The following is a 19,489-nucleotide window of genomic DNA, read 5'->3' as shown; positions in this document are numbered from 1 at the left end:
TCAGTTAAAATGCTTAATTTACTTTACAGCTGTTTAAAGCAAGGGAAAGGAACAGCTGATGTTCGTAGGGCAGTTTTAAAGTAATACATTTGACACTACCAGCCACATAGGGAAACCAGGTCATCACTTCAGTTACATCTGAACCGTGGTATGCTTGTTTCACTCAAATACCTCCTTGGGGGTTGAACGGCCTTTCCAGGTACCCCCAGTTATCGCTCTGTTTTTGGTCCATTAGCCAGGTTCCCGGGATCTGGGTGAAGACCGTGAGTGCTGGCCCTGTCCCCGGCCTGCCTGCCTGCCTGCCTGCCTCTCCAATGCTTCCAAAGCAACGCTCTCAAGTCCTCTGAACTGTCCATGTTGACCAAGCACCTTCCGGGCTCCGTTCTTACAGATCTGTTCTTCCTTTTCGTTCTCGAGATACTTCTTCTTGTCCTTGCTCCTGGGGCCTCCTGGCCCTCCCTTCCCTGGGATTCGGCTTCTGTTAGTGGCTCTCTAGCCTGCTTTCTGAAATAACTACACTAGAAAGTTCCCTTAGCTTGCCACAGCTCCAGCCCCTGGCCTTGGCAGTACTGGTCTACCCTGGATGCCCATGCTACCTTGACCAATGCCACTCAGCAGGCTCCAGATGATGGCAAATCCCAGCCGGGTTCTGCCTTATAAACAAACATTCATAAGAAGTTAAAGGCTTTTTGCTTTACAGGAGACACTGCTTCATTTCCAAGCTCAATCTCAGATTCCACTCAGGATACAGCCTCTGTGAGAGAAGGTGTTGGAGCTAGGTTCCATAACTGGGATGTCTTTGAATCATAAAGTGGCTTCTGGACTCTCAGAATTGGATTGGACCTTCGAGATCACCTAGTCCAGTGGTTTCCCACAGAGTTGGGGAGGATTGACAGAGATGGATCATACCAGTGAGAGGAAACAGTGTAGCCACGCATCTGTAAGGTACTGGGTAGGTCAGGTGGAAAATGGCTCTGAGCCAGGCTGACCACCAGGATCACAGAGGAGCTCGACCAGCACGTTGCTGTGGGGTGCAAGCTTCCCTTCTCTACTGGCTTTCTCTAAAGTGCTCACTTAATTTCTTGAACTACTTTGTCCACTTGTTTTTGTGAAATTCTCTCTCCCCTCTACTGCTCCCTCAGTGGCTTTCTCCTGTTTGCATTCTCTATTTTCAAAGATTCTCTGCCTTTCCACCCACTAATTTGAGTCCCACACAAATACCAGAAAATAGCATGGACATTTTCATCACTTTATATTTGCCCATGCCTTCATATCCATTCTCATTCATGCTGTCTCCTCAAGAAAACATCTTGATCAGTTTCTCTTCTATCCTGTGCCCACTTGGCACACACAGACACATCTATACTTATACACACATAGCAGAATGTTTAACCCTGTCTTTCCTGAGGTCTACTTGTTTGCACTGAATCCCCAAAGGTAGAGAGCAATATAATAGATGTCCTGCCCCACAAGTCTGAATGGGTGTTAGTTCACAAGTAGGACACCTTACGAGATTAAGAAACCAGTATTTCCGGAGTTAGTCCATCATTCCCCTCCATGCGATAACAAAGAGAAGGACTTGGAGAACCATTCCTTTGGAGAGAATTTTGATGCTTTCTCCCCCTCTCCAGTCAGCAGGGGTCGCTAGGGATCACCCAGACTGCCTGGCGTGTTTCTGGAGCTTGTATATTGGGAACTAGTATACAATACATGGCTGAAAACTGTAAAAGCAAAAAGCTTGAGATGACAGAAAAGGGGAAGGGAGAGGAGGAGGGGAAGGAGAATAGGGAGAGGAGGGAGAGAGAGGGAGAAGGAGAGAAGGAATAGGAGACAGGGAGAGGGGGAGAGGGACAGGGGGAGAAAGAGAACTACCCAGAAGCAATGTGCACTTGCATGAGTAACTACAGAGCGATGACGTTTCCTGGTGGAATAAATGTGTGACATGCTAGAAGGAGATGACCTGGAGCCATCTTCAAAGGGACCTGGCTCAGGAGCACTGACTGCGGGGATAAAGTGACCCAGCAGACGGTTGGGCCCCTGAGAACCCGAATGTTGGAGGCTTAAATGGCTATTGGAAGGAGCCATCGCCTGGCTCACTGGAAGGGCACTGGGAAGTTCTGTTGGGGAATCTCAAGAGAAACCACAGTAGAAAGCCTTGAGTGAGGAACCAGCTTTGAAATTCTACCAAGGCCAGAGACTATCCCTTTTCCCTAATCCCTTTCCCCACCCTCACCAGGGCCAGACACAGCAACTGGCTAGCGGGGCAGGGTGAATGGAGAAAAGAGAGACGCAGCCATCAGCCATGGTGTCCCAGTCCTATACTGCAGGCAGGAGAGCTCGGGGTGGAACTGAGCTCAAGGTGGAGTTCATTGTTACATGGAATGGACATATTAACTGTGAAAAGAAATCAATTCTTGCGATTGCAAGGACCAGGAAAATCTTAAGACCTGCCCACAATTTCCCCCAAAGCAAAAACTAGGCCACAGAGCAAAGGGGCACATGAGGAAGGAGTCCTGTCATTCAATATAAAGAGCGTGCATATCAGTGCACACACATGATGGCAGCTGAGCAGATAAGGATACATCAAAATATTAACCGACCCACAGTAAAAATGATTGGGAAGAATGTGGACTTCGTATTTTGACTTGGTCATTCCCACTGCAGTGTTTCTTAGGACTAGAGGGTGGGCTTGCACACCCAGCAGCCATGAATCCTTATTTTTTCTCCAGTTATTCATTTTGTCTTGGGCTCTCTGCCGTCCAATGAAGCAGGATCGTGGGAAGGTGACTTGGCTCTGTATTTGTAATCCAAACCACGAGGCTTTCTATAGAGTATCGAGTAGCACACTTTTTTCTGCTCAGTTTTACTTTTTGTATAAAAATAGAAATCTTTAAATAAAACCAGATAAGTGTAGGGGCGGCCAGGTGGCTCAGTCGGTTGAGAGTCTGACTTTAGCTCAGGTCCTGATCTTGCCATTGGTGAGTTCAAGCCCCACAATGGGTTCACTGCTGGCAGCCTGTCAGTGCAGAGCTCATTTGGATCCTCTGCCCAACCCTCCCCCCCCCCCCGCGCCCCTGCCCCGCTTTTTCTCTTTCTCTCAAAAAATAAATAAAAACATTAAAACAAAAACCGATCAGCAAAAACTAGTGTTAGCAGAACATAAGTTATCACTTCAAATGGTGAATTTTCTTTAGGGATGTTTTCTTTCTAATCCAGACACATATGCATAAGAATTATCTTAGGACCTTGCTAAAATGCAGGTTCCCAGGCTGTGTTCTCAGAGACCAAGTTTAGGAGGCTCGGGGCAATACCAGAGAAAGCATTTCTAGCGGCTCTGATGCCTATCTCAATTGAAGAGAGACTGTTTCAAGGCACCTGGGTGGCACAGTCAGTTAAGCATCCAACTCTTTTTTTTTTTTTAATGTCTATTCATTTTTGAGAGACAGAGTGTGAGCAGAGAGAGAGGGAGACAGAATCCAAAGCAGGCTCCAGGCTCTAAGCTGCTGACACAGGTTCAGACCCACGAACTGTGAGATCATAACCTGAGCTGAAGTCAGAAGCTCAACCGACTGAGCCACCCAGGCGCCTCAAGGGTCCAACTCGTGATCTCAGCTCAGCTCATGAGGATCTCATGGTTCATGAGTTCGAGCCCTGCATCGGGCTGTGCACTGCTGGTGTGGAACCTATTTGAATTCTGCCTCCCCTTCTCTCTGCTCCTCCCCCACTTGTGCTCACTCTCTCTCAAAATAAATAAATAAACTTAACAATTTTTTTAAAAGAAAGATTGTTTTAATTAGCAGTGATCACATTGCTACTCACTCAGTCTCCCCCTTTGTTTCCCCCTGGATGAATCTTTTTTTTTTTTTTATGTTTTTTTAAATTTATTTCTAGGAGAGAGAGAGAGAGAGAGAGAGACAGCGTGAGCAGGGGACCGTCAGAGAGAGAGGGAGTCACAGACTCCGAAACAGGCTCCAGGCTCTGAGCTGGCAGTCAGCACAGAGCCCGACACGGGACCTGAACCCACGAACCGCGAGACCATGACCTCAGCAAAAGTCGGACGCTTAACCGACTAAGCCACCCGGGCGCCCCTGGATGAGTCTTTTAAAGCTTGAACATTTTGGACGGCCTGAGGTTTTAGCAACTTTGCCAGGTTTCAAAGCTGCTAACATTGCTCTCGTGGAAAACGAGTAAATTGGTCCTAATTACCTGCCTTCTAGTTGACTAGAAGAATACGTATTTGCCCCTTGGGTGACTGTTTCTTCAGGTGACTGGAATGAACAGAATGGCCAGCTCACCTGTTGGCTCACAGTGGTACCTGGTTCAGAACCAGTGTTCTGATCAATACCAAACAGCGCTGACGTTTACTCATGAAACGCTTTCTGAAGCAAAGATCACTCGCTCAGGATTACATACCAGTCTGCTTGGGACACATTTGCTTTTAAAGCTTGGGGTTTAAAAAAAAAAACTAAGCCAGCCTTGTCCACTTAATTGGAATTTAACAAGATTTAAAAACAGACACAGTAATTTCTTCACAGGCCTAGAGATAATCAGATAGAAACAGGTGTGACTAGAATAGCAAAAATCAGGAGGGAGGGAATCCATCTAGTCAAGGATTTAATCAGAAGCTCCAGTCAGTGACCTTTTGGGTCCTTTTCCTCTAAGAATCTGTTGCAAATAGTTAGAGTCTCAGCTTTGTCTTCTATCATATTAGCTATTCCCCCCAACCTTTACTCAGTGTCTCTGTGCTAGCACTGTGTGTGCATGATCTCATTTAATTCCCACCACCCTTTATAGGAAAGAACTAGTGGCTGCCAGCATGGGCTCTGGGGCCGAATGGCTTGTGTTTGAATCCTGACACTAGCACTTACTAGGTGTGGCCTTGGGAGAGTTTTCTGCTCGAAGATACTCCCTTGCAAGTGATGAGAGTAATAGCACTACTCCTGGGCTTGTGGCATTTTGTAGGGGACTCCAGCTGCTATAACAGATAAGCCCTCAAATCCGAATGGCTTAACATAATAAAGGTTTACTTCACACAGATAATGGCCCACGTGGGGGTCGATGTGCAGCCTTCCGTGTGGACATTTAAGGGCCCGTGTCCCCTCTGTTTTGTGATTCTGCTAGCTCCTAGGTGGAGAGATAGGATTAGGGGATGGGCCGAATGAGAGACGGAGACATATGGGCCAGACCCAGAAGTGAGGCACATTCCACGGTACCCAGAACCTAATCACATGGCTACCCCAACTGCAAGGCAGGCTGGGAAATGGGGTCTGTGCGTCCAGGAGAAAAAATAAATGAATTTGGTGTCTTCCATGGTTGTGATGATTAAATTTAAATTCCTTGGATCACCACCAGTCACACAGTAAGTGCTCAATAAATGACAGGTGATCATTACCACTTCTGTCGCACTAGCTCTGGCTGTATTCCTCACGTTGTCTTTCTGGAATGCCTGTGTCCCAATATCTTAACCTTTCACTCCAGAGCCCCCCCAGGTTTAGCCTGACCTTTGTGATGTTTGGGGGGTTCTCCCAGAAAATCTTGGCAACCTTTGGGCACAAGGGCTGGCTGTTTTGTGGACACCAAACCCAGCATTTTCTCTGAACCTTCCAGTCCCTGCAATAGCAGGGGAATGTGACGGAGAAGCCCCCTGGGTCCCGACTGCCTCGTGCAGGCGTGCAAGGCAGACTGGCTCCTGCATTCCCGTATCCTATTCCTGAAGGCTAAGGAGGTCACTGCAAAAACCTGTGCGTGAAAGCCTGTGATTCAGAGTTTGTCTCTGTGCAATCATTTAATCATTCATTGAGCAAGCAATTTAACCTCTCCACCTGCTACCCTCAAAACACCCATAAGCATAGTCCGAATGAAAGGTTTGAGGCCAGGGGGCATGGAGTACAGAGCTTTTGAATATAGAAGTGTAGAGTTTTGGGGCACCTGGGTGTCTCAGTCAGTTAAGCATCTGACTCTTGATTTCAACTCAGGTCATGATCTCACAGCTTCATGAGTTCAAGCCCCAGGTTGGGCTCTGCGCTGACAGCACAGAGCCTCCATGGGATTCCCTCTCTCTCTCTCTCTCCCCCTGCCTGCCTCCCCTGCTTGCACTCTATTTCTCAAAAAAAAAAGTAATAATAAATAAAACACTTTAAAAAAGAACAGAAAAAGACGCATAGAGTTTTCTTTTCTAGCTTGATAAGATATTTGTAATTTTGTAATTCTCACACCACAGCACAAGGTGAACTGTGACGTTTGTTTTACGGTTTACGTAGCAGATATAAGAAACTCTGAAAAATCAATCGTGCTTTTGTGAGCACAACAGCATGGTCAGGGCCAAACAGATCTGTATTTGAATTCCAGCCCTGTCTCTTTCCTGCCTTGCAACTGTGGGTAAGTTACTTAATTACTCCAAGCCTCAGTGTCTTCCTCTGGTAAAGGACAGTACTTATGTCACAGAGTGGCTTTGCACAGCACTTGGCAAACAGTGAACTCAGTAAATGAGTTCAGTTATTTTTTTTTAATTTTAGTTATTTTTGAGAGAGAGAGAGAGCGCATGAGCAGAGGAAGGGCAGAGAGGGTGACACAGAATCCAAAGCAGGGTCCAGGCTCCAGGCTCTGAGCTGTCAGCACAGAGCCCGAAACAGGGCTCGAACTCACAAACCATGAGATCATGACCTGAGCTGAAGTCAGATGCTTAACTGACTGAGCCACCTAGGTGCCCCCAGTTATTTTTGTTATAATAATGATCTCCAGAACTTCCTGTGTGCTATTGAGGGTACATGCATTCCTCCCCCGGCCCCAAAGCCACAAGTACCCTAACTACCTGGAGTTTTAAAGAATATTATTTGAAAGTTATCTGTGGCATCCTAGTTCTGTATTTTTTCTTCATGGAGGCATCTATCTATCCATGTTATTTTCTTTGCACATATAAGATGGAGGTACCCACAACGGCTAATGTTATTACCTAAGAAGTTTGCCTTGGTAGAAGCTGAGGGCTTCAGAAGGCATGTGTGTGTTTGTGGGGTAAGGGGTATTGATGATGGGGAGGTTCCCAAGGAAAGACTGGTTGAAGCTGGAGGAGAGAATCTTTTTTTTTTAATGTTTATTTCTGAGAGAGAGAGAGAGAGAGAATGAGAGAGAGAGAATGACCAGGGGACGGGTGCAGAGAGAGATTGAGAATCCCGAGCAGTCTCCACACTGTCAGCACAGAGACTGATGAGGGGCTTGAACTCAAGATCATGACCTAAGCCGAAACCAAGAGCTGGATGCTTAACTGACTGAGCCACTCAGGCGCCCCTGGAGGAGAGAATCTTAAGTACCATCCAGTCTCACTGCATCTACTTGTTAACCTCATGATGTTCAGTTTGGCAAGAAGAGGTTCTCCTCTAAGCCTTACAGACCCCTCGGAGGAGTTGATTATGTCATGGGCTCTTGCCCTAGAAAAATGCATTTACAGCCATATGCACAAAGGTTTGCAATTGATTTCAGTGGGCTCAAGACACCCCTATGGCCTATTTGTGGACCTCAGGTTAAGACATGGCCCTCATATGGCCCATTTGTTTCCTTGTGGCTGAAAATAGCAACCTGACGCTAGCAAGGAGAATGGTGCTGTTAGATCCCAGGCCTTGTGGCAGGGCCCCTGATGGGCATGACATTGGATGCAGGGAGGCCAGTTAGACCCTTCCAACAGATGATGAGTCTGATTTCAGGCAGAGAGGAGGGATAGGAGGGAGCCCACTCAAGTTGAGTAATAAAAGAAGATTCCATCACTCACCCCAGTGGCTGAGCAGTGATGAGGGAGAAAGAGGGTCTAAGGATGACTCCCAATTTTCCAGCTTCAAAGACAAACTGGTGCCATTCTTTGGAAGCAGTAACTATAGGAAGGAAAGGATGATGACAGCTTGTGTGGTTTAGAAAATGATAAATCTAGCAGGGCTGTGGGCTAATTAGTAACACTACCCTATCTATAGATGGTTCGATCTGCATTAACAGCTCAAGAGAGCACTACAGACAGAGATTGGAGTCAACATTACATCCAATCTATGTGACTAGCTAAGAAATCACAAAAGAGGAGACAAGGGCCTCATCAGAGTGCTGAGAAACACCAGCATGGAAGGCAGTGTTTCCCAGACCCCAGGCATTTGCATACCCCATCCTTTCTCACATGGACTGTTGGTTTTCTTAGGCTTTTTCTCAGTTCACCTCAACTTTGGTTAGTTTTTATGAGATTATTTGAAAGAAAATGTATTATCAATACAACAAATGAGAAAGTAATATCCCTTGCCAACAAAAGATAGTACTCCTAAAAATAACTACAAATGGAAATCAAGAAAACCCTATTTCTACATTCTAGTTGGTGACTATTGGCCAAAGAAGGATCCAGGTCTGAGACAGCTCTTTTTTAATTTTAGAAAAGGAAGATGAGCAAGCATTAGAAAATTGTTAAAGACACACTAATTCCAAACAGAGACTTTTTCTTTGTTCCAATCAGAAGAATTGAAAGAGGATTAAAAGAGATTTTATTTTCTCACTATGCAACACATTTTACTTTGTGCTGAGGCAGGGCTAAAATCCAGAGGGAAAGATTTCACACAGTGTCCCCCTCCCTGGTTGTGGGTCTTATAGCATCTAAAATTACCCCTTCTGCCGCCAGTGGTATGACTCCTTCACTCTGGGAATGAAGTCATGGGATCTGGGGGTAAGAAGGCCCAGGAAGGGGAGTGGTCAGTGTCAGAAGCTTCAGAGAGGCCAAAGTCAGGACGGAAAGGCTCCCTCTGAACTTGGCAGCCAGGGGCCACCATGTCTTTGGTGGGGTGGATTTCATGGCTCAGTGAGAGGTGGGAGTCAGAAGCTAGAAAGTGAGGGGGAGGAATCAGTTGGCCGTGAAAGGAAGGAGAGAGATAAGGTGCCACTTGAGGTTTAAAGAGATGTTGTTTGGCTTCCTTTTTTAAAACATGGGAAATAATCTGAACACACTTTTAGGTACTTGGGAAGCAGACAGATGGGAATCTGTGGGTGCTGGAGAGAGGTAGTGATAGATGGATCCAGGTTCCAGTTTGGGGGAAGAAGAGAAGGGTTCATTCAGATCAAGAGCACAGGAGAAGGGGACTAACCCAAAACAGGAGAAGGGTCATCTTTCCTTTGTTTGAGGGTAAGAGGTGAGGGCATGTGCAAGCCCAGGTAATTGCTTGCATGTTGTAAGAGTGGAAGGTGAAGACGTTCATGTCTGGATCATGATTTTCCTGTCAAGTAGGGACTGAGATTATTTCTGGGGTCTAGGGAAAAACTGAGTGCAGGCTTGAACTACTCATCCTTCAGTTTAAAGAGGTATGAGGGTTCTGTAGAGAATCAGAACCAATAAGGTGTATCTCTATCCTACTGAGAGAGAAAGAGAGCGAGTGAGAGCACGAGAGATTGTAAGGAATTCCCTCACATGATGGTGGAGGCTGGCAAGTCCAAAGTCTGCATGACAGACCTGCAGGCTGGAGACCCAGGGAAATGTCAATGTTCCATCTCAATTCCAACGCAGTCTAAGGCAGAATTTCATTTTCTTTCCGGGCACCTCACTTTGTTTTCTATTTAGGTCTTTAACTGATTGGATGAGGCCCACCCACACGATGGAAGATAATCTGCTTTACTCAAGTTAGGAGACAAAATACATTCACAGCAATCTCCAGACTGAGTGTTTGACCAAATATCTGGGTACTATGGCCCAACCAAGCTGACACATAAAATTAACCATCGTAAAGAGTATTAATGATTTGGTTTATATCAATAGCAAAACAAGACATGAGGTAGATAAAGAGAAGACTATACAAAGTGGAGACAATCATCTGGATTCTAGGAAATTCCAACAGGCATTAGGGGCTCTTTGGGCCACAGGGGACCACAGGGATTCTAATGGAGCCAGAGCTAATGAAGACAAAAGAGCAGAGCTGCAGAGGATGACCCACTATGGGGAATTATCATCTCAGCATAGAACGATAGAGCCAATGAAAAGGAAGCTTCTAGATGCAAATACTGACTGTGAAGCCCCAGTCAATAACTTCTGGGGACCCTCCCACCATGCAAACAGCAGGGTGCAGGTGCTTTCAAGATAACTTTCCTCTTCCTCTTTTTTCTCTTCCTTCTTTCCTTCCTTCCTCCCTCCCTTCCTTTCTTTTTCTTTTATTTCTGAGAGACAGAGGGAGAGAAACGGAGTGGGAGAGGGTCAGAGAGAGAGAGGGAAAGAGGGAATCCCAAGCAGGCTTCCTGCTCAGTGGGGAGGCCGACACGGGGATGGATCCCACAACCATGAGATCATGACCTGAGTCAAAACCAAGAGTCAGACACTCTTGAGCCACCAGGTGCTCTTCCTTCCTCTATTTTCAACAGGGTCAAAACCATATACACTTACCTCACTGAGATTAGTACAATTATTTATTTTCACGGCTGCCTTTTCTCAATGTCATAGAATTTCCGGCTCAGTTTATTTTTCCTTCACTCACGAGCCTGAGGTCTTTTCACATCCATCCTGTCCTTGGCGAGAATCCTTGGAGAGTGGCCTGGGACATACCTAGTGGTAAAGCCACCTGCTCTGGGTTGAGGGTGGATCTATTCTGGTCATAGGCTTTGTGATCTGGACAAAGGAATTGAGTGTGTGCCTATTGAATTGTCAGGCAATACTAAATTTGGCGGGCCAGCTGAATTCTACCAGAAAATCATGCAAAATAAGGTTTAGCAATTAGGAAAAAATTGGCCCGCAGGAAAAGACAATTGGATAAAATTCAGCAGGACTGCATGGCCATAGAATTCTAACTCTAAGACTGCAGCTAGCTACGTGGGCCTTGTAGCATGGGGCCCAATCCTCAGCTCTAAGAGGGGGCTATGCCACACCAAAGAGTTTTGGAGCTAAAGTGACCCTTGAGGAGAAGCCATCCCCCTGCTTTATAAGCATGAGAAACAACAAAATAATGACAACAACAACAACATAGGTTTCTTCCAACTTCAAAAGGCTATGGTTCTCAAAGTTCATGTCCTCTGAGCTTTCATGATCCTCTTCCTGAGCCTTCTAACCAGAATTACTCACACCTGCACCTCCGACGCTCGTCACTCTGTAGCATTTCCTTCATATACATCTGGTTTTCGCCTAGATTATTCAGCACCTAGACAATAGGACCATGCCGTGTGTCTGTTTACGTGCATTTCCAAGGATTATTATAGTGCCTGGCACATAATTAATGATCAATAAATTTTGGTTAAATAGTAATAAAAAGAAATCTCAATTTTTTTCATGTGTTATGGTTATTCTCACACAAGACACTCTCCTCTTTGCACAGCCTAATTCAGTGACTCTCTCAAAATTGTAAAGGTCAAATATTAAACATGGTTCACCAGATCTTTGACCAATGTAAAATGTAAGGTGAAAAAATACCTTGTGCCTGGACATTTTACTTCTGGTAAAAGAATCCGAAAACTGCATTGGCTTAGTTTTAAACCTACATCACATTAAGCTTGTGGCCAGCTGAAATACTAAGATGTTTTCACATGGACTTGTGCCAAGCTGCATCTCCCCCATTCTGCATGTGTGCAATTGATCTTGAACCCAAAATGTAGGACTTTGTAATTTTTGTTTCAGCTCAAGGTTAAACCCAATCAAAATCACTTTGAATTTGATGTTGTCAATGACTACATTAGCAATCCTTCCTGGCTTCAGGTCACTGGCAAACTTGACATGCATATCTTTTCTTTTCTTCCCAACAATGATGTTAGAAGAATTGAGACTAAGACAGAAGCTCCAATAGTAACTACCCACTACTCCATGTTGACCCAGAACTATTCATAAAACTTATGGGTAATCAGGGACACCTGAGTGGCTCAGTTGGTTAAGTGTCTGACTCTTGGTTTTGGCTCTGGTCATGATATCAGTTTCATGAATTTGAGCCCCACATCATGCTCTGCATTGGCAGCTCAGAGCCTGCTTGGGGCTCTCTCTTTCTCTCTCTCTCTCTGCCCTTCCCCTACTTGCATTTTCTCTCTCTCTCCCTCTCTCTCTCTCTCTCAAATGAAAAAAAAAACTTAAGGGTAATAACCACAAACTGAAAATGCACTGGAAAATACTGTATCCCTTATTTCTCCATCTTATCCACAAAACTCTTATGGATGACATTTTGAAGAGATTTTCTGAAGTACACACATACTTCATCTACAGTAGCCCCTGAAATTTGCCAGCCAAGTAACCCATTAAAGAAACAAAACCACACACACACACACACACACACACACACACACACACACCTTGTATGGTACAACTTCTCAGCATGTATATGCTAGACCTGATGCCCTGGCACTCTTCTAAACTTCACAGGCCTCTCCCCCTTTAAATAAATATATCTTAAAGATTATAGCCTGGCATTGAGATTGAGCTGATTTTCCATGGTTGGGATCCCATCTGATGGTTTACCCAATTTTATTGATCTCCTTCATGATTCCTCAAAATTACCCACTGTGACTGTGAGATCATAGTACTTTTTGACACATCCTGGGATGAAGTTGTTTGATCCTTAAACAAACTTTGTGGAGAGTGGTCTTCATAAGCACAAGGAAGCTATTCTTTACTTTCGAGTGGTAAGGGTCTGCAGTCAAAGAGATCAATTATTATTTCTTCTGATTTTTATCAAATTCTGTAGGATAAGGCAATTGTATAAGCCTTTGTGACCCTGAACATATACCACTATTGAACACAGCTACCTGCTGAGAAGCTGCTCATCTTCATCCCAGGGTGTTTTAAACCTTTTCCCTCATGGATATGAAGAATATATACATGTTAGTATTCTTCTGATCTTTTGATGCTGAATGTAGGAAGGGCCTGAATGATACCTGTAGTATCAAGAGGCCAAGCCAATTGTCAAAAGATGCCAAGAACTGAGAAGAAGACCTTCCAGTCAGCTATGTTAGAATTTGAGATGAAAGCCACAGGGCAGGCTCACTTTTCCCTAATAATACCTCTCGTTGCTCTCATGAGTAGAAAGTGCCAGAACTAAGAGATAACTAAAATGTCCTGATGGGAGAAGCTTTCCTCACACTCCTATTTTTTTTTTCTTTCTTTCAGGATAGAAGCTTTGGAAGAAGGTGGGATACACCCATGCTCTTGTTTCCATAATGTGTTAGACATAATGAGATCAACAAAATATCCTAAGATTTAGAGCATGAAGCCAGGCTTTGTCTTTTCCACCTGAATCTCGAACTCCAAAAAGCCGTATGTTTTCAAAAAAGGGGCCCAGTAACAAGCTCATTTTATGGGAGAGTATTGAAGTCTGAGTCTTTAAAAGGTAGCTTAGAGATGAAGGAGTCAAAGTGCATCCTTTTATAGGAAGGGAAACAGAAGTTCAAAGAGGTTCAATGGCTTGTCCAAGGTCACACGGTTATCAAAAAATGGAGCTGTCCCCTGACCCCAGGGCTTTGTAGTGTGGGCCCTCTTCCCTGTAACATGTGCTGCCCCTTTTGTACATGGTGGTAGTTTCTTCACCACCCTTTATTGGCGTCTACTCTTTCTAACTTGAAGATGTTTTTTTCTTCCTAGACAATAGTGAAAGAGAACAGAGTGTGAAGAGTTCTGGCTTCTGCTAATCTCATGCTGTATCGTCTACGAGAGGGAATATGGAAGGCGGTAAATTTAGAGACACAGAAGCCAGTAATGGAAAAATAGGGCTGGGGTGGGGTGGGGGGGACAGATTAGGAACAGGTGCAACACAAAGAGATAAGAGAGGTCATGGTTGACCGCAGAGGGAGGGATGCAGCAAGGGAGTGCCATTGCTGAAAAGCCAAAATGATACCAGGCTGTATTTATAGAAGGATGACATGCAAAGTCCAGGAAGCAATCATTAGGCTATGATCTACATTAGTCAGCTCTCTATTGAAAATGATGCCCAGTTTGCCACACTTTGAAATACAAGAGCCCGGAATGGGGAACAAAGTGACAGGAAATCATTACTTAGAGTAAAATTAAGGAATCTGGATCACTGAAGGGAAATTTTTCACTGATTCCACCCATTGTCTTATTGCTTGAGCAGCTAGGAAGAAAGACGGAGGGGAGACAGAGAAGGAATTCTGGTTGGAAATTTCCCTTCACCCTGCTGTCCTCCCAGCACAGAATTTTCAAAGCCACATCTCTCTCCTTTCTTTCCAGTCAAGGTTAAGGTCCCCTGCCTGAGGTCTCTTTCTGCAAAGACTTGAAAGCCTAGCATAATCAATTCTTATCGATTAAGGATGGCTTCTCTACCTGTGCAGGGTTTTTAGTGAGTAAGTTACCACCTCTACATGCTGGTTACAGGAGCTTCAAGAGCAAAGCAGCTGAGCAAACTCAGGCTCATCCCTGGACCCCCACACTGACCACAGCAGCACTGGGACCTCCACCTGATGTCTGGACTTGGTTTCAGCCTGCATGTGAAAGATTTTCTCATTCGCTCTTCAGTAGATCCTTGTGGGAGTCTGCACCACTACTACCTTACCTCCATTCTTGAATGGCTTACATAATTGTACGTAGAGTATGATGGTAGAGGCAGTTCAACCTCAGAGACTCAAGACTGATTTCCAGAAGGTAAAAACATAGGATTCTTCTGATTTTAGACCCATCGGATGCAGTAATTCCACATTTTGGAGAAAGGCAGTGATGACTTTAAAACAGTTCTTCTCTGTCGTGTCTTCTTTGACATTCTACAAAGGTTTTAAGCTTCATTTAATCTCTCCTTAAAGAAAGGAGGAAAGAAAAGAAAAAAGGCACACAAAGGAGAAAGAGCCTGGTAGGGATCATACACAGGTTCTTGCAGACCAAAGACTGTAAGTGGACAAGTCCTGGTGCAGGCTTTTCCTATCTTGTCTCAAAAGAAATCCCTGGGAGAAAAATAGTAAGAGGACACTGCATCCCACCTGCAGTGGGAGAACTCAGGAAGCCAAGTCCCCAGTGGCTGGTGGTAGCCAGATGGTCCTCTCTTTTCTGTAGGAGTGTGAGCTCTGCTTGCTCTTTCGGGTCCCAGAACTTAGGGGCTCCTTTAGCAAGAGCTCTGGGACGCACAGGCCCAACAAAGTCGGGGAGCATAGCAGAAGAGTGGCTGAATCTTCAAGCACCTGCCACCAGAATTTCAGAAGGCCAACTGGGTCAACATGAAGAGGCCATTAACGTTTGGAGGCACAAGCTTTGGGATGAGACAGACCTGGGATAGAACATCATCTCTGTCAGGTCCCCTCCCTAAGCCCAGGGTGAGCCTCAATTGCATCCAAGGATAATCCCACACACCTTCCAGAAACTGCTGGTCTCCTACAGGACCAAAGCACATGTCTAGTGTTTTTTACTCAGTGCATTATCTTGTACATCTCTCTATAGCAGCACACTCAGCTTGACCTTGATGGTTTTAATGGCTGCATGGAACTCCACTATATGGCCATATTTACTCTTGTCATTCTCCAGGAATGAATTTGAAGTTGTTTATGAGGTTTGCTATAGCAAACAATGCTCCAGCAGATATCTTCGTGTAAATATCTGTCCATGAATACAGCCATAGGAAAATTACAAGAACAGAATTGCTGTGTCTTCAAAATTTTGGTGTGGTTACATTGGCCTCTACAGAGTCTCCACTGATTTAACTCACCCACTAACGGTGGCTAAGAAGGCTCCTTTCTGAGAAGGCTCCATGAAGGAGGGTCCAACAGGTGTGTGGAGGAAGGAACTAAAAATGTCTTTTGTTATTCTTTGGCTTTCCAACAGAGCATTGTTGGTGCTATTTTGGGGGTCCTTGGTGCTGACCCCACAGACGAAGAGAGCACAGTTGTGCTTTTCTCAAAGGGGACATCTGTCAGAATCTGGACTTATTTCTGGCAACTCAGTGACATGCTCCCTGCATTTCCAGGGGATTCTTGGCTTCCCTCAACAATGACCCATTTGTGGCTGAATATTTAGCTGTTCTCTCAATCCTGATGTCTGTCCTGCAAATTATTTTGAGGTTTGATGGGTTGGTTCCCAGAAGAAACTGGATGCAAACCCCTAAATTAGGATCTTACACTCTGATATTTGCCTGGGAAGGTAGTACCTGGTTTAAACATGATTTCAGTTTTTATTATTTAATTAAAAATTTTTATTATGGGAAATAGCAGACATATATAAAAGTAGAAAAAAATAGTGTGAGGAATCCCTATATACCTAGAACCTGGCTTCAGTGATCAACTCATGACCCATCTTATTTATCTATTCTCCTGCTAATTCCCCACCTCCTGTATTCTTCTGCAGCAAATTCCAGACATCTTATCACTTCAGCCATAACAGTTTCAAGGTCTACCTACAAATTTAAGGTCTTTTTAGAAAGACACACTCACATTACCATTAACACACCTAACACAGGTCACAGTGATTTTTGAACATACACAAATTATCCTGCCAATGTTCAAATTTTTTCAACTTGTCTCCTAAAATGATTTAAACATGATTTTTTTACATGTTAGAAAAGCAATATTCAGGGCCAGGAGAACTGAGTTCAAGCCCCAGGTATGTCCCTCTCTCCTTGAGTGATTCTCATTAATTCCCCCGAGTCCCCTTTGCTTCTGTTTTTGTTTTGTTTTGTTTTGTTTTTAAAGAACATGGGCATTGGAAAAGATCCATGATCTAAATACTCTCAGATGATGCTAAAGAAGAAAGGAAAAGAGCAGGAAAAAACTCACTGCAATAGCTGAAAGTAGAGTCAAGTTTTAATTTCTATATAATGGTGACCAGATCAATAAATGTCTCCGAAAGTCAATAAAAGTTACAAAATCTGTCTACCTTTCTCCCTGTGAAAGAGAGATGTTAGGGTCAGGGGATCCTTATCTTCTCTTGGCAGATAAGTGCTTTTCAAAATGAAGTAGATATACTTTGCAATAGATATACTATAAGCTGTTTCACTTTAAAGCACATCGTCTTAATATAGTATTTGTTTAAAATCCACAAATACTCCGTTAGCATATCCTCATGTTAGTTAGGAGACTGGCAAGAGAAAGGAAGAAAGAAGAAAGATTTGTCACTGATTCTGCAAGTCAGGCAATGCCATTGGTGACTCTATCATCTCAAGAGATAATGTATGCATACATAAATTATAAGGTGCCATAAAATTGTTATTAGAAAAATGAGAATCTCCAGATGATCCTAAATCATGCCTACTGTTTTCCCCATTGAATTCCTATTAGCAGCAGGTTTCTCTTCTAGAGAAAAAAAATATATATTCCCTTTAAAATCTAGAAGACGAGGAGAAGGAAGGGGAAATAGCCAAATAAAGACATATTGGCAGGAAATTGAAAATACTGCCAAAAACTCTTGAAAGACTTTTTTTTTAAAGACCATTGCAAATACCTGTGTGTAGGTGGGAGCACAGGAGGTGATGAGCTAGTAGTGTAGAGGGAGGGAGGGGAGAGTGAACAAAAGAAGAATCTTCATTTCTTGTGGTTATTTGGTGAAGACAGAATGGAGAACACCTTCCCAGAAGAGGTGGGTTACAGCTGCCAGAAAAGGCGTGTATCTCTAGCTTCTCAGTGAATGGGATCCTTTAGCAGAAAAGCAGCTGGGAAATGATGAGGGGTAGACACCTTTTCTCTCTTTTTTTAAATTTAAAAAAATTTTGATTAATTTATTTTTTTAATGTTTTATTTATTTCCGAGAGAGAGAGACAGCGTGAGTAGGGGAGGGTCAGAGAGAGAGAGAGGGAGATACAGAATCTGAAACAGGCTCCAGGCTCTGAGCCAGCTGTCAGCACAGAGCCCGACGCGGGGCTCAAACCCACGAACCGCGAGATCATGACCTGAGTGGAAGTCGGACGCTTAACCAACTGAGCCACCTAGGCACCCCCTTCCTTTTTTAAAAATGTTTATTGATTTTTGAGAGAAACAGAATGTAGTCGGGGGAGGGGCAGAGGGACACACACACACAGAATCTGCAGCAGGCTGCAGGCTCTGAGCCATCAGCACAGAGCCGGACACGGGGGCTCGAACCCTCTAATCACAAGATCATGACCTGAGCACAAGTCTGACGCTTAACCAACTGAACCAGCCAGGCGCCCCACCTTTTCTCTCTTTTGAAGACAAGAGTGCTCAGGGTTTGAAGAGACTGACTTTTTTAAAGTTTATTTATTGTGTGAGAGAGAGAGAGTGTGTGTGTGTGCATGCACAAGCAGGGGAGGGACAGAGAGAGAGGGAAAGAGAGAGTCCCAAGCAGGCTCTGTCAGTGCAGATCATGACCTGAGCCGAAGTCAAGACTGAGCCACCCAGGCACCCCTGAAGAGACTGGATTTCTGCTGTTTGAACATCTGCAGGGCACAGTCCCTGACCTTCATCTGAACGCAAGTGCTCACACATGTGGATGTGATACCTTCTCCCCCTAAACATACCGAAGGCTCTAACAAGCCACCTCTCTGTTCAAAGAGCAATGGTGACAGTCAGCTGCTTCCTGACCGGTTGGGAGGTGGGTGAGAGACAGAGAGGGAGCTGGGGTGGGGTCTTCACAGATATGACCCTGAGAACTCAGCTAGATTCTGTGGGTAGGCGCAGACCCCCCCCCCCCATCCTCACTGGCCGTGACTGGTCAGAGCAGCAAAGATGAAGATTCACAATTACCTTGGCAACCAGATAGCAGGCAAAGCTGTCACTTGGCAATTTTCATAGACTCCCAGTCCCTTCCCCCCACACCCATCGTCTCCCACAGCAGCACATAACAACACTTTCCCCCTTTAACGCATCTCTAAGATCACAAGACTGTGTGTGAGGATGCGAAGGGGGAAGGGGGAAGACAGGTCCAAGACAGACATGGGGAAAGAGAGAACATTTTCTAAGCTCAGGCGGGAGGTCCTGGTTTGAACGACCTCCTCCCTCCTCCCACCTCCTCCCACCTGTCTCCCACAGGAGACAGAAGAATGGGGGACAGAGTGAAAAGGAAGAGGGGGTGGTTAGCAGCAAAGCTGGAGGTTCATTTGTTCATTGTTTCCAGAAATCACAAAAATGGAACAAAGGCAGAGGGGAGAAGCAGAATGTATTTGCTCCCATGTTCAATCCCGTCCCTTCCCCCCGCCCTTCTTTCTGGAAGTCCTATTATGGAAACCTGCCTTCCGCGGTCTCTGCCCACCTGGGTCCTGCCCAGGGGCTGCTGGCCTTTTACTCCCTCGACCTGCACTCGCCGTGGCGGGCCTGGCACGTGTAGCTCAGACAGACCAGTGTCTGCTCCCTCAGAGCCTGCGGTGGGGATGCCCAAGTCCACATGGGCAGACAAACTGAATAACTAAAAATTAGAACAAAAGTGCAGTGATGCCAATAAGGACCGGGCACAGAGCAAGAGTCCGTGCTCAGGACTAACAGGAAAGGGCTTATTTTTTGTTTACTTGGGTTTTTTGAAAATTTTATTTATTTATTTTGAGAGAGAGAGAGAGAGAGAGAGCTTGTGCAAGTGGGGAGGGACAGAGAGAGAGGGGGAAAGAGAATCCCCAGCAGGCTCCAGGCTATCAGCACAGAGCCT

Source organism: Hyaena hyaena, unplaced genomic scaffold, assembly GCF_003009895.1.
Source record: "Hyaena hyaena isolate Hyena2069 unplaced genomic scaffold, ASM300989v1 scaffold_82, whole genome shotgun sequence".
Classification (NCBI taxonomy): domain Eukaryota; kingdom Metazoa; phylum Chordata; class Mammalia; order Carnivora; family Hyaenidae; genus Hyaena; species Hyaena hyaena.
This window is presented reverse-complemented; position numbering follows the sequence as displayed.